Source organism: Paramormyrops kingsleyae, chromosome 6, assembly GCF_048594095.1.
Source record: "Paramormyrops kingsleyae isolate MSU_618 chromosome 6, PKINGS_0.4, whole genome shotgun sequence".
NCBI lineage: Eukaryota > Metazoa > Chordata > Actinopteri > Osteoglossiformes > Mormyridae > Paramormyrops > Paramormyrops kingsleyae.
The window spans coordinates 40,059,246-40,068,826 of NC_132802.1; positions in this window are offsets into that span (position 1 = coordinate 40,059,246).

A 9,581-nucleotide genomic window follows, 5' to 3' on the forward strand; every position below is an offset into this window, starting at 1 on the left:
CGTGGTTGGATCAACAGCCCGTGTGCTGAACAGCTCTTTGCTGGAATGAGGAAAAACAATCATTTTCTCAACATGATGACTCCCTCATCGCATGTCTTTTTGATGCGAAATATTTTGTGTCACTACAACAATGCTAGAAATTCAAGAACCATAGAAAGCATGAAGAAGAGATTGGGCAAAGGAGTGGACATACAGTTAAATTCCAATGGTCAGACAGTTTTGGGTATGTATTCCACCCTCATTCTAAATTATTAGTGGTAATGTCATGTTTATGTCATGTTTATGTAATTTTGCTGTCCGGTGCCGTGAAGTTATATTTGTCTTTTAATTGTAGGTGATTCCTCATGTTTATTTTGCAATTTGAAAGATCATAAAGCTATAACTTACAAATCTGTCAGAAATGCTAGACAGCATAGCGTTGATGAGAAATGCATGCAGTACAACCGATTTAACTCATTCTAAATCATTTGGTTTAAAATGTGCTTTTTTGCAGCACCAGCTGAAGCACCAGCCGAACAAGCACAAACAACAACAGCAGCACCAGCTCATGGTATGACAACTGCAGCATCCCCTGGTATGAAGACAATATATATTTTTTGAGGGCCTGGTTGTACAACTTAATAAAAACCTTAACACATCCATGTTTTTTAGAATATGTATACTTATGTATGTTTGCAGTGGGTACTTGATCTGCAGCTAAATGTATACCAACCTTCAGCCACCCTAAGAAAGTGTTATATGCTTCATAAGATGGCTCAGTATCACAGAAATGTGGTGAAACACTTATTTGGTTAATATTTTCATGCATGGTCTGATATGTATGACAGGAGATCTACCAGTGTGCAGTGATGACTGCTGGGGACTACCACATCTGGAGCACACAAGTGCCCGATCGGAAATCAGAGACTCAGAGGTGCATGTTTTATGTTTTGTTCCTCCGTATTTGTTTGTTTGTTTATATATTGATTGACTCATTTGATTGATTGCCGCATGACATTCGGGCTAAATGGGGGCAATAGCTTGGGGAGCCAGCCTATCTCAAAGCCTGTGGCCTGTTTGATTCTACCCCATGTTTCCTCCGTGTATGTCCGCTGTGATATGCTTAACAGACACGTTTGATGGCATTATTCTAACATAGCATGTTGCTAAATACCGCTCACTAGTTCCTACAGCTATTAAATGTATTTAAATGAAATCGGGGCATCTTGTTTAGAATAAAACTAAGAAAATACAGGAGATCGATCTTTCGCGTGTGTTGCTGCCGCCGCCATTTTGAAAGGCGCGTCTGCGTCACTGCGCATGCGCAAGCTTCGCATCCCATAAGGCAGTTATTTCGCCCGCATTGTTCAAACGGGTGGCACGCGCCTGGCCCTGCTCCTTGGATAATGGCAGCCTAGATCACGCTAGCTTTGTGCTACACTGACGGGACCCAGAGCCGCTATGGATGGATCTTCGCCTTTGGTGAAGTGTTTTTTTTTCTCTTTGACATTGAAATAAAACTGTTAAACTGATTACGGCTTTTTCTCATTTTTAAAAACTTGGGCTAAAGTAGTTGTGCTTGTTTCACACTTTCTCTTGTTTCGCTTGGGTATGCCTCTACTTAAATATTGTGTCTCTAGTTAAAATTTCCGGACTTGAAATGCCCTTAGATTCAGAACATGAGAAGGGTAACACATTGAATAGACTAAAATGAAATTGGGTATGCCTCTACTTAAATATTGTGTCTCTAGTTAAAATTTCCGGACTTGAAATGCCCTTAGATTCAGAACATGAGAAGGGTAACACATTGAATAGACTAAAATGAAATTTGAATAAATAAATCATGTATATATGTTTTGTTTTAGGGCGTAACACTAGAAAACGCAGACGGTACGTTTTGCTGCTAGGTTGTTTCTCTTTTGTTTCAGGGACCGCAGGTCTGGGCCTTATGTCCTAAAAATTATATGACAATATTGCAAAATATTTATCACAAATGCATATGTAGAAAACAGACTACGACAGGTGCTTTTGAGTTTTTCTGATTATGATGACCGAATTGTTTTATTAAGAGTTATGGAGTATGTGACCGATATATTATTAAATTACACCAACAACCTCAATGGTATTTATGTAAAAATAGTATATTATGATTGTTAATTATGCAGATGTTTAGGCTATATTATGATGCTCAGGATACTCAAGTTAATGCTGATGATATGAATGCTCTATAAGATATTTTATCGATATCACAGCCTGATAACCTTACAAGCTGCATTACTTCTGCATGCATGTTATGTTGTTAGAATGAGCGTGCACCTCAGAGTAACAGTAAGTTTACACAATGTTTTATTGTTTATGTTTTAAAGCATCCAACGCATTTACAGGCCAGTCCTGATGCAACAAGGTTTTGCCTAGACGGTGTGTTCAGATGCCCATGCTGCACTTATGCAACTGACCAACAATTCAAATTTACAACACACATTCAGAGCCACGTGAGACATGCAGTACAGCATAGAGGTAATTCCTAATGATGTTTATTGGTCTATTGATTTTGGTGGTTTTAAAACATACACATGCTTAAATGTAGAATGCACTTCTTACAATCAAGATAGACAAAATGATGTGGAGTTCCTTAGTGGGAGTCCCTGAAGTCATGTGAATATTGGTAAGCTAATTTACCTATGTTTGTGTTTTGTTTGACACTGTAACTTTCTGATCAGCTACTCCTGACCTCACTCCCCCAGTCCCGTTCTGTGTATACCTTTCTTTTCTGTTGATAGCTTTGGTCTTCATGTTGCCGTCTTGCAGGTTTCTTCATCAGCAAATGCAACAATTATTGCAGACCCACAGGACACTTTCATTGTCTTTATTGCAGCCAAACAATAATACGCAAAGACCAGTTTAAACATCATGTATCCCAATGCATCAGTGAAACCAAGCCAACCACAACGGAAGCGCATCAGTCACCTCCCGCCTCTCCTGCTCCCTCCTTTACTGCTTCTGAAGCTGCATGTCCCCCTCCCCCAGTCCCCATCCTCCACCCCTCACTTTCTTCATGTTCCTCTGATCCTGGCTCCTCAGCAGCACCAGCACTACCACCCTCTCACCCAAAGAAAGCAGAAAACAGTGAAGTGTACTAGCTGTGGCCTAATCCTTAATAGACGGAACCTACGGATACATCTTCGAAGACGTCACACTCCCATCAAAATGGACATTACGGCACAGAACCACCTCAGTGCTCAGTGTGTTGATTACACAAATGGAGTGTTTGCAGTAGCAAAGTCTTTTATAGCACCCAGCACACCAGTACGTGTCATTAAAAGGACATGGGGTCCTGAACAAAAAACAATGTGTGAGCTGGATATCTGCAGAATTAATGCAGAGTTTGCAGAGAGGTCAAACCTTCGTCCATTTGAGTGCCACCACATTCAGTCCCTCGTGTACTGCCCTCCAGCCAGAATGGACACTCCATCACTTACAGAGGATGTTTTGCAGGTGATGGTACATGACAAGTGGTTTGGGGAAGACAAAAAGGAAAGGTGTTTGGTACGTCAGAGAGAAGCAAATGATGCAGGAGTCCCGTTGTCCTGTCTGGTGACTGTGTGTGGACCCCCCTACAAAAAGCACATTTCTGTATACGAGTCAACTATCTCCTATTACAGCCGGCTTGGCAGAGTGGTGGTAAGGTACAATTCTAAAATCATTTCATGGCATTGTCCTTGCGCAAACCCAAGGCAGTCATGCATACCTAAATATGTTGCCAAGTGGCATTTATTTGAAACAGACCAGGCACTCTTCAGAAAAACCAGAAGTGTGGAGGAGAACATCACAGAACATTTTCCAATTGACATGGAAAGTTTTGACCTAGAAGAAGGAGCTCCATACTCACCTGAAGGCAAAAATCTGTCGCGGATGGTTCAATACATTTTTCATAAGAAGAAACTGCCTGCGATTTTCCCCTCAGACGTGGTCAAGACCATTCATTTCCCTGTGCACTTCATACCATCAGAAACCTTTTGCTCAGAATGTTTAGAGCCCACTCCTCTAAGCGAACCTGTGCTGATTACATCTAAGGCTAAAATCCTAACAATCACTGATGTCATAGAAGGTATGTTCTCTCTTTATTTAAATATTTATTATCGATATTTTAACATTTCATTACTCACTACATGTACTGTAAATGTCAGTGTAGCCATGACTTCCACTATCAGCAGCTTAGCCTCCTTCCCAGCAATTCACACTTGTATGCTTACTGAGATAATTTCATACACTGGCTTTTAGTACTGTGCAAAGTATAGAGACATGTCACAGTGTAAAATGGTGAAAGATAAATGTGTAACATTTACTGGTGCTTGTGTCCATTAGGAATTTCAGTGTACAGAAAATGGTGCTACAGGTGTGGTATGGCATATCGATACCAGGAGTGGACTGATGGTGTCCACAATTTCGATGACCACACACTTCTGTCCATATACATGTGCCATTTTCTACGCAATACACTTCAGGTAGGAACCATGTTCTGTTGTTTTAATCATTTAAAACAATTACGAATACTTTATCAAAATAATATATTGTAAAGCCTTTAAATGTCATACATCAATTTCACAGACTCATCAGGCAGTAGGGAGTGCCATGGATGTGTTGGAGAAGACCTCTGGTAAAACCTATCCATCCAGGGAAAGGGTCCTGCAGGCTTATTTAAGCTTTGAAGCACTGTCAGACCTCGGTTACACATATGCTTGTGTATCGTGTGGTTATCATCCAGTATCTGTTGTGATGGACCTTCATGAGAAGGGCGTTTTTAGCATGCCTGGTAAGTGAACACATTTATTCATTTTCTTAGTCTTACATTGTTTCAAGCACCACATATCCAGCTATGACTGTTTGGAACATGCTTACTTAAGTCTTGCTTTCCTTAGTGAGCAGCATTGAGGAACCATCTCAGACTTTTGATGGAAAGGTAAGTGTTGAAAATTTCTGGGAGATGGTTTCCCTTGAAATGATCAGCCGTGGGTTGGTCCCAAGTAAGTACAGTCCGCACAATGTTCTAGGTGGGATGACAGTATTCTAGCATTTACTTTGTTTATCGTGGAATAATGTACTGTTATGTTAATAATATTTTCTAACATCATTTAAAGGCAACAAGTCAAACCCATTTGTCGTCCATCCCAGTTACCATAGTTGGGCTCCGTGGATTGGTCCTCACACAAGAGATAGGGATGTTGTACTCAACACTGAATACAAAGAAGTGTATTCTGCTTGTAGTGCAAAGGAGGAATCTGAGTTTAACCTCACAGAGGACCGACTGACTGATGAACTTCTTAAGCTCAAGGTACTGAACTTAAGTCAATTTTTGTCAGTTTTGTCAAAGATGTGTGTTTTTGAACCACGCCAGACCAACTATACTAATGTTCATTATAGATGGAAGCTGTGCGTGCTCTGTGCCGACAGTGTGGCATAGACCCCAAAGGCTCACGGATGGACCTGGTAACGAGACTTCAACAAGAAATGAAGAACAGAGCGAGTTATGATAAGGTGTTTTCACAGATCTGGGGAGCTTCTGGTAAGTTGTGTTCTATTACTGAGAGACCGTTTTTACAGACAGTTCTTAGTTTCATTACTTGGAATGGTTGCACTCTGATTTACAGTTTCCTTAAACAGGTGGATGGGCTGTGGTCACCTGTCCTTGTGCTGTGGTGTATGGTGTTAAGTTCAACATAAGGGCTGAGAGCCCCCGGGACTTTGCTGACCTTTTATTGTCGATGAAACATTTTCCAAACATTGTATTATATGATTTTGCGAGAGGGTTGGCAACACATACCAACCTAAGAGATCCAGAATCATTACCCTTCAAACCTCATGGGGGTAGGTTACTTGAGCCTACTGAAGATAACATCAGATGTGCCACTACTGGACAGATAAAAGTGAGCTTGCCATGGCTAGTCACCAAGAAGCCAGTTCCTGATGAAAATGGCCACCCTATAACTGGATCGTCTGAGCATTATGCTCTTTATGATAGATTTCATGAGGCAAACTCAAAAGATGCCAGGGATGTCTTGCGAAAGGTGGAACTGGTCCCAGAGTTACGTGGTTGGATCAACAGCCCGTGTGCTGAACAGCTCTTTGCTGGAATGAGGAAAAACAATCATTTTCTCAACATGATGACTCCCTCATCGCATGTCTTTTTGATGCGAAATATTTTGTGTCACTACAACAATGCTAGAAATTCAAGAACCATAGAAAGCATGAAGAAGAGATTGGGCAAAGGAGTGGACATACAGTTAAATTCCAATGGTCAGACAGTTTTGGGTATGTATTCCACCCTCATTCTAAATTATTAGTGGTAATGTCATGTTTATGTCATGTTTATGTAATTTTGCTGTCCGGTGCCGTGAAGTTATATTTGTCTTTTAATTGTAGGTGATTCCTCATGTTTATTTTGCAATTTGAAAGATCATAAAGCTATAACTTACAAATCTGTCAGAAATGCTAGACAGCATAGCGTTGATGAGAAATGCATGCAGTACAACCGATTTAACTCATTCTAAATCATTTGGTTTAAAATGTGCTTTTTTGCAGCACCAGCTGAAGCACCAGCCGAACAAGCACAAACAACAACAGCAGCACCAGCTCATGGTATGACAACTGCAGCATCCCCTGGTATGAAGACAATATATATTTTTTGAGGGCCTGGTTGTACAACTTAATAAAAACCTTAACACATCCATGTTTTTTAGAATATGTATACTTATGTATGTTTGCAGTGGGTACTTGATCTGCAGCTAAATGTATACCAACCTTCAGCCACCCTAAGAAAGTGTTATATGCTTCATAAGATGGCTCAGTATCACAGAAATGTGGTGAAACACTTATTTGGTTAATATTTTCATGCATGGTCTGATATGTATGACAGGAGATCTACCAGTGTGCAGTGATGACTGCTGGGGACTACCACATCTGGAGCACACAAGTGCCCGATCGGAAATCAGAGACTCAGAGGTGCATGTTTTATGTTTTGTTCCTCCGTATTTGTTTGTTTGTTTATATATTGATTGACTCATTTGATTGATTGCCGCATGACATTCGGGCTAAATGGGGGCAATAGCTTGGGGAGCCAGCCTATCTCAAAGCCTGTGGCCTGTTTGATTCTACCCCATGTTTCCTCCGTGTATGTCCGCTGTGATATGCTTAACAGACACGTTTGATGGCATTATTCTAACATAGCATGTTGCTAAATACCGCTCACTAGTTCCTACAGCTATTAAATGTATTTAAATGAAATCGGGGCATCTTGTTTAGAATAAAACTAAGAAAATACAGGAGATCGATCTTTCGCGTGTGTTGCTGCCGCCGCCATTTTGAAAGGCGCGTCTGCGTCACTGCGCATGCGCAAGCTTCGCATCCCATAAGGCAGTTATTTCGCCCGCATTGTTCAAACGGGTGGCACGCGCCTGGCCCTGCTCCTTGGATAATGGCAGCCTAGATCACGCTAGCTTTGTGCTACACTGACGGGACCCAGAGCCGCTATGGATGGATCTTCGCCTTTGGTGAAGTGTTTTTTTTTCTCTTTGACATTGAAATAAAACTGTTAAACTGATTACGGCTTTTTCTCATTTTTAAAAACTTGGGCTAAAGTAGTTGTGCTTGTTTCACACTTTCTCTTGTTTCGCTTGGGTATGCCTCTACTTAAATATTGTGTCTCTAGTTAAAATTTCCGGACTTGAAATGCCCTTAGATTCAGAACATGAGAAGGGTAACACATTGAATAGACTAAAATGAAATTGGGTATGCCTCTACTTAAATATTGTGTCTCTAGTTAAAATTTCCGGACTTGAAATGCCCTTAGATTCAGAACATGAGAAGGGTAACACATTGAATAGACTAAAATGAAATTTGAATAAATAAATCATGTATATATGTTTTGTTTTAGGGCGTAACACTAGAAAACGCAGACGGTACGTTTTGCTGCTAGGTTGTTTCTCTTTTGTTTCAGGGACCGCAGGTCTGGGCCTTATGTCCTAAAAATTATATGACAATATTGCAAAATATTTATCACAAATGCATATGTAGAAAACAGACTACGACAGGTGCTTTTGAGTTTTTCTGATTATGATGACCGAATTGTTTTATTAAGAGTTATGGAGTATGTGACCGATATATTATTAAATTACACCAACAACCTCAATGGTATTTATGTAAAAATAGTATATTATGATTGTTAATTATGCAGATGTTTAGGCTATATTATGATGCTCAGGATACTCAAGTTAATGCTGATGATATGAATGCTCTATAAGATATTTTATCGATATCACAGCCTGATAACCTTACAAGCTGCATTACTTCTGCATGCATGTTATGTTGTTAGAATGAGCGTGCACCTCAGAGTAACAGTAAGTTTACACAATGTTTTATTGTTTATGTTTTAAAGCATCCAACGCATTTACAGGCCAGTCCTGATGCAACAAGGTTTTGCCTAGACGGTGTGTTCAGATGCCCATGCTGCACTTATGCAACTGACCAACAATTCAAATTTACAACACACATTCAGAGCCACGTGAGACATGCAGTACAGCATAGAGGTAATTCCTAATGATGTTTATTGGTCTATTGATTTTGGTGGTTTTAAAACATACACATGCTTAAATGTAGAATGCACTTCTTACAATCAAGATAGACAAAATGATGTGGAGTTCCTTAGTGGGAGTCCCTGAAGTCATGTGAATATTGGTAAGCTAATTTACCTATGTTTGTGTTTTGTTTGACACTGTAACTTTCTGATCAGCTACTCCTGACCTCACTCCCCCAGTCCCGTTCTGTGTATACCTTTCTTTTCTGTTGATAGCTTTGGTCTTCATGTTGCCGTCTTGCAGGTTTCTTCATCAGCAAATGCAACAATTATTGCAGACCCACAGGACACTTTCATTGTCTTTATTGCAGCCAAACAATAATACGCAAAGACCAGTTTAAACATCATGTATCCCAATGCATCAGTGAAACCAAGCCAACCACAACGGAAGCGCATCAGTCACCTCCCGCCTCTCCTGCTCCCTCCTTTACTGCTTCTGAAGCTGCATGTCCCCCTCCCCCAGTCCCCATCCTCCACCCCTCACTTTCTTCATGTTCCTCTGATCCTGGCTCCTCAGCAGCACCAGCACTACCACCCTCTCACCCAAAGAAAGCAGAAAACAGTGAAGTGTACTAGCTGTGGCCTAATCCTTAATAGACGGAACCTACGGATACATCTTCGAAGACGTCACACTCCCATCAAAATGGACATTACGGCACAGAACCACCTCAGTGCTCAGTGTGTTGATTACACAAATGGAGTGTTTGCAGTAGCAAAGTCTTTTATAGCACCCAGCACACCAGTACGTGTCATTAAAAGGACATGGGGTCCTGAACAAAAAACAATGTGTGAGCTGGATATCTGCAGAATTAATGCAGAGTTTGCAGAGAGGTCAAACCTTCGTCCATTTGAGTGCCACCACATTCAGTCCCTCGTGTACTGCCCTCCAGCCAGAATGGACACTCCATCACTTACAGAGGATGTTTTGCAGGTGATGGTACATGACAAGTGGTTTGGGGAAGACAAAAAGGAA